The sequence below is a fragment of the Mastomys coucha genome, unplaced genomic scaffold, assembly GCF_008632895.1.
Source record: "Mastomys coucha isolate ucsf_1 unplaced genomic scaffold, UCSF_Mcou_1 pScaffold6, whole genome shotgun sequence".
In the NCBI taxonomy this organism is placed as follows: domain Eukaryota; kingdom Metazoa; phylum Chordata; class Mammalia; order Rodentia; family Muridae; genus Mastomys; species Mastomys coucha.
Genome location: NW_022196912.1, coordinates 90,737,955 through 90,754,100, shown reverse-complemented (window position 1 = coordinate 90,754,100; position 16,146 = coordinate 90,737,955). Strand labels below are relative to the sequence as shown.

Genomic DNA, 16,146 nt, shown 5'->3' with positions numbered 1-16,146 from the left:
TTGGCCAAAAATGGGCCTGTTCCGCCCAGGAGTCCTGACCTTAAACTGCCGAGCCAATACTAACTGCCTGTCCTTATCACTAGTGATAATGAATGAAATTAACAGGCTGCTACTTCCTGAAGATTTATGTGTACCAAGCTCCAGTCTAAATCCTTTGCATGAATTAACTCATTGTATCTTCAAAATAATCCCGGGGGGCGGGGCGGGGAACAAATGAACAACTTATTTGCCAGAGTAAGACAGAAAGAGGCAGACCTGGTGCAGGGACTAAGTCTCAAATGGTAGACTACTCGCCTCTGGGGTCGCTTCCTACAAAACAGGAAGATCTGAATCCAGGAAGTCTGACTCTTTTTTTTTTTTTTTGGTTTTTTCGAGGCAGGGTTTCTCTGTGTAGCCCTGGCTGTCCTGGAACTCATTCTGTAGACCAGGCTGGCCTCGAACTCAGAAATCCTCCTGCCTCTGCCTCCCAAGTGCTGGGATTAAAGGCGTGCACCACAATCGCCCGGGAAGTCTGACTCTTAAGCCTGAATTGAAAATACTACTATGGCCAGGCAGTGGTGGTGCATGCCTTTAATCTCAGCACTTGGGAGGCAGACAGATGGATTTCTGAGTTCGAGGCCAGCCTGGTCTCCAGAGTGAGTCCTAGGACAGCCAGGACTATACAGAGAAACCCTGTCTTGAAACACCAGGAAAAAAAAAGTATTATTACTCATTAATTTTTTTTCCAAAAAAATTCTTTGCATAATGTTTGGTCAAACTCAAAGCCTCAAGCAGTCTCCCTACATACATAGCCCTAACCTTCTGTGTTCAGTAGCGGTTTGTGACTGATGGCAGAGTTGGGCAGGGCAAAGGATGTCTTTGAGGGGTTACATACTGACTAGGATGAGGAACTTACATGAGACTCCTATCTACATTATCTGGCCATTGAGTGTTGGGGTGTGTGTGCTGGATTAAAGATTTTTGTATTGTTGAGGCTGGAGGTATGGCTCAGTGGTTAAGACAACTTGTTGCCCTTGCAGAGGACCTGGGTTCAGTTCCCAGCACCATATAGTGGTCCACAACTACCTATAACTCCAGATCCTATACCTTTTTCTGACCTCCATGAGCACCAGGTACACACTTGGTGTGTCTGCCTACATACAAGCAAAACACTCATATACATAGAATACCTGACTGCCAGGCAGTGGTGGTACATGCTTTAATCTAGCACTTGAGAGGCAGAGACAGATAAATCTCTTGTGAATTTGAGGCCAACCTTGTCTACAGAGCCAATTCCAGGATGGTCAGGGCAATGCAGAAAAACCCTGTTTTACAAAAGAGAGAGAGAGAGAATATGTACATATGTAAGTCTTTTAGGTGTGCTTGGTAACACATACTTTTAATCCTAGCACTCTAGAGGCAGAGTGTCCTGCTTAGGGTTTTCATGCTGTGAAGAGACACTATGACCAAGGCAACTCTTATAAGATCAACATTTAATTGGGGCTGGCTTACAGGTTTAGAGGTTCAGTCCATTGTCAAGGGAGCATAGCATTGTCCAGGAAGGCATGAAGCAGGAGGAGCTGAGAGTTCTACATCTTGATCCAAAGGCAGACAGAAGACTGGCTTCCAGACAACTAGGAGAAGGGTCTCAAAGCACACCCTGACAGTGACTTCCTCCAACAAGGGCATACCTCCTAATAGTGCCACTTCCTATGGGCCAAGCATTCAAACACATGAGTCTATGGGGGCTGTGCCCGTTTAAACCACCACAGATATGGTAGAAAGACAGGTAGATAGACAGACGGACAGACAGATAGATGATATAATGGAGGAGAGGAGAGACTCCCTACACTTAGATAAATCTAACAAATTAGAAAACCATTAGCTGCTTCCTTTTCTTTTCTCTTTTTTTTAATATTTACTTATTTATTTGTTTGTTGGGGGGAGCGGGGCTCTCCCATGCCACAGCACATATATAGAGATCAGAAGGCAATTTCTCAGGCTGGAGAGATGTCTCAGTGGGTAAGAGCACCGACTGCTCTTCCGAAGGTCCTGAGTTTGAATCCCAGCAACCACATGGTGGCTCACAACCACCCATAATGAGATCTAATGCCCTCTTTTGAGTCTGAAATCAGCTACAGTGTATCTATGTATAATAATAAGTAAATCTTTGGGCCAGAGCAAGCAGGGACTGATTGAGCAGAGGTCCTAAATTCAATTCCCAACAACCACATGAAGGCTCACAAGCATCTGTACAGCTATAGTGTGTACTCATATACATTAAATAAATAAATAAATTTAAATCTTTAAAAAAAAAAGAAAAAGAAGGCAATTTCTCTTTTTCTATCATGTGGGTTCTGGGACTCACATCATCAATCTTGACTGTAATCTCCTTTACTCTTTGATCCATCTTGCCACCTCTACATTAGCTATTTGAACTTAACTCTTTTTCTGTCTGTCTTACTCTCTGTCTCTCTGTCCCTCTGTGTGTACACATATACATACATACATGTACTCTACTCTGCATGTACATGTAGAAGTCAAGGGTCATTGTCAACTATTGAATGTCTTCTTTAGTCAGTCTCCACACTAAAATAAATGTATTTATTTATTTTGTTTTATACATATGGGTGTTTTACCTGCATGTATGTCTACATCATATTTATGCAGTATCTGAGGAAGCCACAGAAGGTATGGAATCTGCTGGGACTGCAATTAACAGAAGATTGATGACCTGTAAAAATCTGATACTCCAACAGATATATTCTAATATTTGGAACACACATACATACAAACAAAATGTACACATGCACTTTCATGTGTAAGACTCTGTTGAGCCTTAGCTTACCGGGGACTCCCTGAGTGAACCACGTGGAGCTGGAATCGATGCAAAAACTAAGAGGAATTTATTGTTCCAGTGCACTGAGGTTGTCCCAGACCTGAAGGAGAGGCAGAGACCTCACACAGCTCATTCAGTGAGCTTTTATACAGTTTTCAGGGCAGCAGCCATTGGGCAAAATGTGATTGGCAGAACAGTGTGACTTTTTAAACTGATTGCTCTTCAGGGAATAAGGTGGCAAGGACTTCCCTTGTCTGAAGGTGGGCAATGGTTACAGGACCACAACCATCTGTAAATACATTTCCAGGGCATTTGACACATCCTTCTGGCCTCTTCAGCACTACACAAATGTAGTACATAGACATATATGTAGTATACATACATACATACACATACATACATACATACATACATGCATGCATACATTCAGGCAACATTTTGGTCTCCATATGCACAGACACACACTAAAAATGAGACAAATTTAAAAAACATTCTTTTCTGGGACTCAGTGGAATTTCTTATCTATAAAGGAAGAAAGAAAAACAAGATACATACTTTCAACACACAATGGTGTAGAATAAGTATTCCAATTCCAAAAAGAAGAATCATGAGGTTTGCCAAAGAAGATCAGGCTAAAACCAGACCAAACTCACTGGGCACACACCAAACCCTAAAACTCCATGTTTTGCATTTGAGATTCTTAGTGGCATCCTCTGGGTTCCACTGGGCCTGAGCAGCCCTGCCTTCATCTCGGTTGCCTGTAACACACATGGGTGGCCTCTCTCGTAGGCTTGCTCCCCACAGTGCTTGTGGCTTTCCTTGGCAAATGTTCCAAGTTTCTGGCATCTCCAAAATCCCAGAGTATTTACCGCCATTAGTATTCACTACCATGAGATTTCTGCTTCAAAGCTTCATACACACACGGCCCCCTCAGGAACTCCTGGTGGAGAATCTCCCCCTCCTCCATGCTGTCTGGCTTCCGTAGTTTCCCGAAATTTCAGTGTAAGACCCTCTCACTCTTGCCTGCCTCCAGAACCAGGACCATGTGTGTGACATCTGGCTGCCATCTGGAGATGAAGCCCTGTTCCCTTGGACCACAGCTGTGGTAGCCTCTGAGTGCCTAGCTTCTGTGTGCTCAGTGGAACCTTGAGGGGTGGGAAGGATTTCACTACAAGGCCTCCCTCTAGGCCCTGGAGGCTGTCTGTGTTCAAGTATCTTGGTAGTGGATTTTTAGCCCAGGCTGACCTGGAACTCACTATGCAGGATAACCTTGAACTCCCGTTTCTTTTGCCTCCCTTTACCTTTTGAGGTAACAGTAGTTGCCACCTTGACATCCCTAAGTACTGTTTTTAAATGAGTTCGAATCAAGTACTGCAATTATCTTTTGACCTCCAGACTTGTAGGCTGTGGTATGTGTGTGTACTCTCATGCTCAAACTTATTTGCACACTCCACACACACACACACACACACACACACACACACACACACACACGAAGAGAGAGAGAGAGAGAGATAGGAGAGAGAGAGAGCTTCAAATCAGAATGGTGGTCCCTAGTTGGTGGAATAGTTTGTCACAGATTACACAGATTAGGATATATGACTTTATTAGAGCAAGTGTGTCGCTGGGATTGGGCTTTGAGGTTTCATGTGCCAAAGCCATTCCCAGACAGCTCTCTGCCTCTCTCAGTTCCTGCTCCAGTGCCATGCTCCCCACCACGATGGTCATAGACTAACTTTTAAAACTCTCAGCCCCAAGGCTCGGCGGTGGTGTCTTTAATTCCAGCACTTGGGAAGCAGAGGCAGGTGGATTTCTGAGTTTGAGGCCAGCCTGGTCTACAGAGTGAGTTCCAGGACAGCCAGGGCTACACAGAGAAACCCTGTCTCAAAAAAACAAAACAAAAAAAAACCCAAAAAAGCAAAAAAACAAAAGAACAAAAAATCTATCAGCCCCAATATAGTCTTAGTTTTATAAGTTGCCTTAGTCATGTGAGATTTTCAGAGGGACCCCCACACTTAAATCCTGGGAGCGACGACCCCACACACCACCAAGACATGGACTTGATGCAATCTGCAAGAGGCTTTTTATTCCAGCTAGCTGGGATGAGACTCATATCCCTTGCAGGGGTAGAGGAGTCTGGCCCTGAGCAAGGTCTTAGGCAGCTTTTTATTCCTGTGCAGTTGCTGGGGCAAAAGGGAAGACTGGGGTAAGGGGAAGGTTTTTGATTGGTGCTGGCTTGTGCTAGGGTTCAGGGGCGGGCTAGCCACCTGGCAATTGTTTTGGGCCAGGTTGTTAAGTTGTCTTGGTTTCCTTGTTTCTGGGTTCTTGGGAACTGGCCTCCCATTGTTTTTAGGTTCTGGGAGCAGGTCTTCCACTGAGTTCAACTAATGGCTAAGTTCCCACAGTACAGTTTGAAAATTTTAACCTCTCAGTCATGGTGTCTCTTCACAACAACAGAAAGGTAGCTGAGACACACACACACACACACACACACACACACACACACACACACACACACACACACACACTAAATGAGAGATTAGAGCCGGATGTAGTGTTATGTTTGTGACCCTAGCGCTTGGGAGGCTGGGCTCAAAACTAACCTCAGATAAGGAGTTTCAGTCTAACCTAAGCTACTGTACCGCAGACACTGACTCAGAAACAAACAATACCCAAACAAACCAGCCAACAACAGAGAAAGGGGGAGGAGAGGAAGGGGGGAGGGGGGAGGGATGTTTCAGTGGTTAAGAGCATGCAGAAGTCTCAAGTTCACTTTCCAGCAAGTACATGGAAGCTCACAACTCCAGCACTGGGACATCAGACACCCTCTTCTGGCCTTCTCCGGGCACTTTCTTACACGTGGTGCACACACCACATGTACGCCAACATGCGTACACAAATCTTTAAGAACAGAAGGAAGGAAGTCTGCAGAAGTGACTCTGTTGGCAGAGTGCTTGCACAAAGCCCAAGGTGCCTTCTGTTTACAGTATCACACAGAACCAAATTCGGTAACTCACACCTTTAGTACCACTACTAGGAAAACCGAGGCAAGGAGGTAAGGCTACTAGCTACGTATCAAGTGTGAGGCCAGCCTGAACTACGTGGGACCCTGCCTCAGAAAATGTCAAAGATATCCAAATGTTTTTTCAAACATGACTTAGTATTTTGTATGAGGAGAAACGCTGACTTTATGATGGAAAATTCTGGTGGCCCCCACCATCAGCCAATGATTATCTTGAACATTAGCCACACCAGGACAATCAGACAAGGTGTTCCTTCTGTCGTAATACTCTAGGAATGATGTAGGGTTGCTTAAACACATAAACCAAGTCTAATTATGATGAAACACCAGCCAAACCCAAATTGAATGTCGTTCTACAAAATCCCTCACCATGTTTTCATCTCTGAGGAGATTTGCCAGGTAAAAGGCGATGGCTGAGCTATCCCGGCCACACACAACACCAAACTCTGAGTTGGCTTCTGGACAAGGACAAAGAAAGAGCTGTGAAGGACACTGTTTGACAGCTTATGAAACTTGAATAGACTTTGGATTAGCTATTAAAGGATTAATAAAAAAAATTTTAATTCAGGTCACTGTACAGACTGTGTAAGAGAATGTCCTGTTTTTGGTGTTATACACCAAAGTATCTGATGTCAAAAGGAATAGTTGCCTTCTAAGCCTCCTAAGAACTCAGTTTAAAAGGTTTAGAAAAAAAAAATGTATGTGCACACGCACAAAGAAAAAAATGAGTGGTTCTACCAGGGAGAGAATTGTGCTTGACTTGAGTAATTTATGCATCTGATAGATACGTGGGAATTCCTCAGGCTAATTAGCAAGGAATTGTAAATTTTAATAGGTCAAATAAATCCTTAAAATGCTGATCACGATATATATGTTCATGTGCCGGGTCCTATGTGCATGTATGTACATTCATGTCTAGATGTGTAATATGTGTGTGTATTCACCAACTACATGGAAGTTTATTTTATTTGCTAGTGCAGAATAAGGCAACAAGCTTTAACATTCAATTTGGAAGGTAGTGGTGGTGTGGTGGCATCTATGCTTGGGAGCCTGAGGCAGGGGGATGGTCAAGAATTTGAGGCTGGCCTAATCTACAAAATGAATTCTAGGCTAGCCAGAGCCACAGCCAGGATTTTTATTTTAAAACAATGTTACAAGATATTTGACTATTGTACATAGAAAACCTAATTGTTAGCAAAATCTAAAAGCTTAAATAGATATATTGCATTTGTCAGAGGCAGTTAGGTGTGTCCTGTAGAGATGCAGTTTGGGTGTGGCTCTAAAAGCCTCCACAGGTAAGAATGCTAAAGAATGGAAAGTTCCTGCCTGCTGTAAGACACGTTGCTTGAGGGAGGGCTTGTGGTCTTTGCTCGAATGACCCAAGGCAAAGTCAGCTGGATGGCCTTGAGCTACCCCACAGTAGAGGTGAAATGGTTCAGCTCCTGCTGATGTGGCTTGGAACCCTCCCCTCCCCCATGATGGTGATGTGGTTCAGCCTACCAAAGTGTAGAGGAGCTAGACACTTCTCTTATAGCAGTTGGACCTTTTTGATAGAGCTCTCTCCAGGCTTGGAAGAGCCTTCATGGAAGGAGCTCTGGGTTAGAGACAGGGATTTTTCTCTTTGGGCTTGCCAGAACAACAGAGAAGCAGCTGGCAGGACACAGGTAAAAACAGTATTCTAGGATAGAGAGCTAAGGAGACCTCCTGGGTTTGGAGAGCTCAAGAGAAAGATAGGCTAGCTTGGTAGTATGACACAGATAAGAGATTTCTAAAGAGCTGGCAGTTTAGTTGTAGGATCAGCCTTGTAAGTAGATGCTTTGTATATTGGTAAGATAATAAAGATATCTCCCTCAGCTAGCAAGTTTCTGCCTCAGTTTATGCCACAGCCCCATATCTTTATATGTAAAATATAAGTTAAGTAGACAAATATTACAAAACAACTACACAAAAGTAAACAAAAAGACCCTTCTATCTTACTTGGGGTTTCTATTGCTGTGGGAGACATCATGACCTCAGCAATTCTTTCTTTTTTTTTAAGATTTATTTATTATTATATGTAAGTACACTGTAGCTGTTTTCAGACACTCCAGAAGAGGGAGTCAGGTCTCATTACAGATGGTTGTGAGCCACCATGTGGTTGCTGGGATTTGAACTCAGGACCTTCAGAAGAGCAGTCGGTGCTCTTAACCGCTGAGCCATCTCACCAGCCTGACCTCAGCAATTCTTATAAAGAAAAGTATTTAATTAGGGCTGGCTCACACTTCAGAGGTTTAGTCCATTCTTGATCAAAGAAGGAAGCTTGGCGGCACGCAGGCGGACATGGTGCTGGATAGGCAGCTGAGAATTCTATATCTGGATCTACAGACAGTAGGAAGCAACTGAGACACATAGACCCTGGTTCAAATGTCAGAAACCTCCAGATCCACCCCAGTGACACACTTTCCCCAGCAAGGCCACACCTCCTAATAGTGCCAGTCCCTATGAACTCATGAGGGCTATTTTTTATTCAAACTACCACAATTTCCAAAAAAGTAGAAAAAAGTTTGAAATAGCATCGATTTGTTTGTTTGAGACAGGATTTCACTGTACAGCTCAGTCTGCCCTTGAACTTCTTTAAACCAAGTGCCGGGATTACAGGCACTCATGGAGACACACAGCTGAGACACAGTCTGTTGGCGTACACCCAGGGTGCTCCACCTCATGGCAATTCTTCTGCCTCAGTCTTTCAAGTGCTGAGATTTCAGGCCTGCAACACCCTGCCCCATTTGGCTATCTATGTATTCCGAAGTTAATACTGTCATGCTTCTTCAATTGCCTTATTTTTCATTTAATTCCAAACCCTTTGACAACTGCTTAAATCTCCTGTCGGAAGCTTTGTGCCTGCGTAAAGCCTGGCTGCAGTCCCATCCTCTGAGAGGTGAACGCAACATCTGGTCATAAATTCAAGACCAGCTCTACAGGAGAGCTTGTCCAAGAAAAACAATAAACAAATAAATGAGAGACTGAGGGGTGGAGACGTTGCTCCGTGGTATTTGCCTAGCACATGCCACAGAGGGAGAGAAAGAGAGAAAGGAAGAAAGGAGGAAGGGGAGAGGAAGGAAGAAGGGAACGTTTCAATTTTGGAGTCATGAGAAAGTGAACTGTAGGAAGAAACTGCCTGTCTCATAAACTGCGGCTCGGCTAGAGAGCCCCAAGCTCTAGTGAACGCCAGTTGACACTTTGCAGAGGCGGCTGGCTCTGTGCAAGAAGAATTGCCACAATTTTCCAAGCTCCGTAGAGAACATAATAACTTTATTGTACTTCTTGTTTACCTCCTAATGGGAACTTCATTCTCACTGGGCCCACTTCAAACCCTAGTGTCTAGACAGAGAAGAAAATTCCATCTAGAGAGATAGAATGGAGAGAGGAGGAAAGCTTTAATAGCTACCCCAGACCTGATATCTGGGGACCATAGTCACTGGAAAGAAAGAATATATTTCCTTAGCCACTCAGCTGTGTTTATCCTCTCTCCTTCCTCTCTCTCTCCTTCCCTCCCTCCTTCCCTCCCTCCCTCCCTCCCTCTCTCCCTCTCCCTATCTCCTATCTCCTCCCTCTCTTCCTCTCTCTCTCTCTCTCTCTCTCTCTCTCTCTCTCTCTCTCTCTCTCTCTCTCCCCCTCCCACTTTTATGTGGGTTCTGGAGATCAAACTCAGGTCACCAGCAGTCTTACGTACACAGACAAGAAAGAGAGTGAAGCCAGATGGTGGTGGCGCATGCCTTTAAATCCCAGCATTTGGGAGGCAGAAGCAGGTGGATTTCTGAGTTCAAGGCCAGCCTGGTCTACAGAGTGAGTTCCAGGACAGCCAGGGCTATACAGAGAAACTCTGTCTTGAAAAACCAAAAATAAATAAATAAATAAATAAATAAATAAATAATAATAATAATAAATTTAAAAGAGAGTGAAGAGACTGAACTTCCTCAGGTCTCTGCTTCCCCTGCACCAGGATCCACCACATCCAGTCTTATCATGTGCTGTGAATCGAACTTGGGCCTCATGCTAGGCAAGCCCTCTACCAATAGGGCCACAATTCCAACCCTTCTTTGTCGTTAACTACCGTGGGAAATCTGTGGGTTCTGATTTTGTGAAGGGCCTACAGTAGGCTCCTTTCCAGCTTAGCTCTGTTAGTGCCCTATGGGTTTCACTGGGTCTGCCTTAGCGTTATGGGCCGGGGTTCTGGATTGTCTCAACTTGACAAGGCACAAACTGGCACCTGCTGCCCTCCCAGGAACAGCTTTGCCAGTTCCTTTTCCATCTTTGGCCAAACTGCTCTCCTGGTTTCGAAAGCGTCTCGTCTCCATAAACACATCTGTGGGTCCTTTCTCTGAGAGCTTTCCAGGCAGAGCCGCTTTCCTGCCGAGACTCCGTGGTTCAGAAAAAGTCCCCTCAGACTCTTTATTCTCTTAGGACCCTCGAGAGCCATCGGACTTTAATTCACACGCGTTTCACAGGCTTTGTGTTTCTCTTCAGCTATTGGCACCTGGGAGTTTTCTGGTGGAATGTGGAAAGAGCCAAGAGAGCTATCTTTAGCTGGTAGATCAGTAAGGAGGCTTAAAGTTTTAGAAACAAAGATAAATTCAATTTTACTGCTATGTTATATTATTTAAGATTACAACCCTTCAATACAGTTCCTCATGTTGTGGTGATCCGCCAGCCATAAAATTTTTTTGCATTGCTACTTCATAACTGTCATTTTGTCACTGTGATGAATCGTCATGTGAATACCTGGTATGGCATGGTCTTAGGGGACTCCTGTGAAAGGGTTGTTTGACCCTTGAAGGGATGGAGACCCAGAGGTTGAGAACCACCTGGGTGGTGGTGGTGGTGGTGGTGTCTCACGCCTTTAATCCCAACACCTGGCAGACAGAGGCAGGTGGACCTCTGAGTTCAAAGCCAGCCTGATCTACAAAGTGACTGCCAGGGCTACACATTGAACTCCTGTTTTGAAAAACCAAAAACAAAAGGAAAGAAAGAAAGGTTTAATTTCAGAGCTGGGGAGACCGTTGAGTGTGGGCAAAGGGCTTGATATGCAAGCCTGAGGAACCGAGTTCAAATCCCCAGCACCCAAGTAAGAGTCAGGCTCCCAGATAAGCAGCTCTGACTTTAGTCCACACAGAGGGGGCAGTTAGGTCCTTGGTAGGGCTTACTGCCAGCCAGTCTAACCCCAAAGAGGCAGTTCCAGATTCAGTAGGAGACCCTATCTCAAAAGAAATGTGGAGGAAACTGGAGAGATGGCTCAGCTTTGGAGTTCCCTGTGCCATAGGATCTACTGCTGAGAGATGTGCACTTTGCCAGAGGAGCTAACGGCCATGGAAGCAGGATGTGACTAAGGCTGACCCAGATAGAGAAAAATACAGGGGCAGAAAGGACAGTAGTGTAAAGGAAAGTTGACTGACAGTTTGAGAGCTGGGAAGCTATTGGTGTAATCTTTCAGTAAAGTCTCTTTGTATGCAAATCAATGAGGCCCAAGGGTTGGGGGACTGGGTCAGGAAAGTATGAGGCAATCTTGCAGACCTACCTGGCAAGAATTCCTTTACCTTGCATAACCACATCTCAGCACTGTGCTAAGGGTGCTAATTAATACCAATGTAACTGGAGTTATGTATGTGGGTTATATATCAATATGCATGTCACCTATGAATGAATACTACCGTAGTGGTGCGTGCGTTTAGTCCCAGCACTTGAGAGGCTGAGGCAGGTGGATCTCTGTGAGTTTGAAATCAGCTTTGGTCTACAATGTGAGTTCCAGGACAACCAAGGCTCCACAGAGAAATCCTGTCTCAAAAAATCAAACCAAAACAAAAAGTTTACTTCATTGAATGAGAAACAAACAAAGAACAAATGAATAAGCAAGCCCGTTAACTGCAGGAAGGGGATTGTTTTGAATGTAGACACAACCGCTATAGGTACCAGCATGGTGGTTGGTTGGTTGGTTGGTTGGTTGGTTGGTTGGTTGGTTTGGGGTTTAGGGAATTTTGTTTTGTTTTGTTTTTGGTGGGGGGTGGGGGTGAAAAAGGACCTCTTGTCCTAGATCTTAGGGGAGGAAACTCAGTATTTCACTAATAATGGGAGGTTATCTCCAAGCCCTTTATAGCAGTTTCTCTTTCTCCCGCTTCTTAATGCAGCAGAAATTTAAATCACTGACTTATATATTTATTATATTTTGAGACAGAACTCACTATGAAACCCTGGCTGAACAGGAACTTCCTATGTAGACCAGGTTGGCCTTAAATGCACAGAGGTCCACCTGCCTCTGCCTTCTGAGTGCTGAGATTAAAGGTGTGCACCACCATGCCTAACCTGACTTTTCTTCTCTCTCTCTCTCTCTCTCTCTCTCTCTCTCTCTCTTTCTTTCCTTCTTTCTTCATGTCTGTCTGTCTGTCTGAGAGAGAATGGGTTGATGGGGACAGGCTTGGTGGCATACACCTTTGATTACAACACTTGGAAGCTTGGGAGGCAGAGGCAGGCAGATCTCTGTAAGCTCAGGACCAGCTCTGTCTGCATAGTAAGACAGTGTCTCAGAAAGAAAGAAAGAAAGAAAGAAAGAAAGAAAGAAAGAAAGAAAGAAAGAAAGAAAGGAAGGAAGGAAGGAAGGAAGGAAGAAGGAAAGATTAAATTAACCTGTGTGACAAGTATAAATAAATGTAAGTAAATGATACTAACCAGATCTGGACAAGTTTCCACCAATACTAAGTTTCATGAATGAGAGAAAATATGATTTTGTTGTTCTCATTTGAGTTGCAAGTCTGCCAACCCCTGAGAGTATCAGAAATGTTAAGCTGTAAATTCTCTTAGCCATGTGCCTTCCTGGGTTTTAAAAGGCTGAAGTATGGGCTCTTAGATTTTCTACAACCTTTTAAAAGATTTATTTTATTTTACATGTATGAGTGTTAGCAGTTACTTAGCCTGTAATCCCAGCACTTAGGAGGCAGAAGCAGGTGGATGTCTTACTTCTGGGACAGTCAGGGCTATACAGAGAAACCTTGCTTCAAAAAATAAAACAAACTAATATGACAATACCAACCCAACACCACCACCACCACCCATGTACATAAAATACACGTATGAGTGTTTTGCCTGCATGTATGTGCACTGTACATGTACAGTGCCCGAAGAGGCTAAAAGTTGATGTCAGATCCCCTGGAACTGGAGTTATAGAGGACTGTGAGCCATTTAGCCACCAAGTTCATCTTTCAGGCTCCATTTTTTTGAGTTTTAGACAAAGGAAAATTTCCTACTTCCTTCCAAATAGTTGTACTTTATTAGTTCTATGTGTATATCTATTGCATAGGATTTTATTTAAAGATTTATATTTCTGTATGTGTATGCTGGGAACCTAACTCACATCCTTTGGAAGAATAGCAAGCATTTTTAACTGTGGAGGCGCCTCTCCAGCACCATAAAGTTCTCCTTAAAGAAACTGTGACATTGTTTGCTTTTTAGAAATGACTTGTAAGGGGTTTGGAGGGGTGACTCGAGGTTAAGAGGTTCCAAGCACCCACATAGCATCTCACAACTATCCATATGTCCAGGGGATCTGATGCCTTCTTTTTTTTAAGAAAAAAAAATTATTTATTTAATGTCTATGAGTACACCATAGCTGTCTTCAGACACACCAGAAGAGTTCATCAGAGCCCATTACAGATGGTTGTGAGCCACCATGTGGTTGCTGGGAATTGAACTCAAGACCTCTGGGAGAGCAGTCAGTGCTCTTAACCACTGGCCATCTCTCCAGCCCTGATGCCTTCTTTTGACCTCTGAGAGCATGTGGCATATAAAGGATGCACATGCATACATGCAGGCAAAACACTCGTACAAATAAGCTAAACATATCTAAATTTTTTAATTAAAAAATTTTTAAATGGGCTGGCAAGATGGCTCAGCAGGTAAGAGCACTGACTGCTCTTCCAAAGGTCCTGAGTTCGGATTCCAGCAACCACCTGGTGGTTCACAACCATTCGTAATGAGATCTGATGCCTCTTCTGGTGTGTCTGAAGACAACTACAGTGTTTTACGCCTGAGCGAGCAGAGGGAGCAAGGCTAGAGCAAGCAGGGCTAGAGCAAGCAGAGGTCCTGAGTTCAATTCCCAGCAGCCACATGATGGCTCACGGCCATCTGTACTGCTACGGTGTACTAAAATAAATAAATAAATCTTTACAATTTTTTTTAAATGGCTTATCAATTGTTTCAGGATAACTGCCTGTTCTCTGGAATTAAATGACCTAGTACATTTTAGTTTGGTTAACTGCAAAAGAATGCCAGATGTGGGGCTAGTGAGATGGCTCAGCAGGTAAGAACACTGACTGCTCTTCTGAAGGTCCTGAGTTCAAATCCCAGCAATCACATGGTGCCTCATAACAACTGGTAATGAGATCTGATACCCTTTTCTGGTGCATCTGAAGACAGCTACAATGTACTTATTTATAGTAATAAATAAGTTTTTGGGCCGGATCGAGCAGGGACTGAGCAAGTGGGACTGACCAGAGCGAGCAGAGGTCCTAAATTCAATTCCCAACAACCACATGAAGGCTCACAACCATCTACAGTGTGTACTCATATACATAAAATAAATAAATAAATCTTTTAAAAAAAAAGAATCCTAGGTGTGTGTGTGTGTGTGTGTGTGTGTGTGTGTGTGTGTGTGTGTGTGTGTATTCTTTGGCATAGAGACCTCAGGGGTCTTTGAAATGTGTTGCCTGTGTTATAGTGGTGGGCAGAATTCCCTATCAGTAATAAATTCCTGAGAGATCTCTACCTGAATGTGTCCAAAAATCCACATCTATAACTTTCTCTACTACTAGTGATTTTGCAATCAGCATTGCTAGTCTACATGATTTGAAATCTTCAAGGTTTTCTGTTGTTTGCTTGTCTTTGAGGCAGCATCTCAGTAGACATCCCTGGCTGGCCTGGAACCCACAGAGACCCACCTGCTTCTACACCGCAGCCCTATCTCGAGAGTTTTAGTTAACACCTGGTGACATTCTCAGAATAGCAAAATACTACAGAGACCAGGCGTGGTGGCGCATATCTTTAATCCCAGCATTCAAGGAGGCAGAGGCAGGAGGGTTTCTGTGAGTTCAAGGCCAGCATGGTCTACATAGGTGAGTTACAGGATTTCCAGGCTTGCATAGAGAGACCTTGTCTCAAAATAAGCCAACCAAAGCACATCAATAATAATACTGTAAGAGAAAAAGAAAAAAGGAGATAAAGCTATAAAAGAATAAGAAGGTTGGGGGCTGGGATGTATGTAGCTCAGAGGTAGAACCCAGAACATGCCTAGAACATGCAAGGCCCTGTGTTTGATCCCCAATATGAAAAGAAGAAAAGGAAAAAACAAGGAGGATTTTTACAGAGAAATTTACACAGTTTGCAAGGAAAGGTGCTTAAGTTCAAAGGTGTGTGTGCAGATACATAGAAGGAAAAATGGGTGTAGTCTCAGAAGAGCTTCAGTGTTTCAGAGTGTGATGTAGCCATTTCTCTGACTTATTGCAAGCTTCAAGGTGAGCAACTGGATTTTCCTGTTTATCAAGGAAGAGGGGAATCATGATTATCACTGTGACTTGGAACTCACAGATCTTCTGTTATCAGCTCGATCAAATTGATGACTATTGAAGCAGACCGTTCCTGCCAACCTCCCATGAACCAAGGCATCAGGTAAGTACAAAATACTATTTGGCATATAGGTCAGTGTGTTCCCTTTGGTTTGGTGTGCATAATTTAGCTCACATACTCTGAATGCTTTGATGGTAAAGGGAAAGTACCAGGTGTTCTTTTTAGTGTGTCAAGAAGACTGTGTCTCCAATCTTAGACCAGAAACAAAGCTATTAGGCTGCCGGATCTCAAATCCTGGCAGATTACCTCTCTATATGGTCACCTTATTAATCTTTGTAATTTGCTCAGTGCCCACCATGCACATATTTACCCAGATGTGTTTAATTGCAGTGTCAGCAAGATTAATTAGATTACATTCATTAGTAAATGAATCAAACCATCAGTAAAGTCTGCCAGTTTTATTTTATTTTGTGAAGCTGTGGATTAAACCCATAGTCTTGTGTTTGTTAGGCAAATGATCTAACCCTGAATCACATGCCCAGGGCCTCCCTAAGTTAAGCCTAAGTTAAGTTCTTTGGATGACAGGAATTCGTCGGGACCTGATAGCTTTTTTTGTGTGTGCGCTTCCTGAGTGAAGGAAGCTTGAACCTAACCCTTGCACAAGCTAAAAGTGTGCTCTACCACCACCAGGCTTCATTTCCAGATTTACCTTTTAGTT

At 43.7% G+C, this 16,146-nt stretch overlaps 1 protein-coding gene across 2 annotated transcripts in view; it reads right to left on the bottom strand.

Moving 5' to 3' along the window:
* The window catches only part of Syne2 (spectrin repeat containing nuclear envelope protein 2), a 396,202-nt gene that overhangs the window by 362,902 nt on the left and 17,154 nt on the right, over positions 1-16,146 (bottom strand). The gene's annotated exons all lie outside the window — the stretch shown is intronic.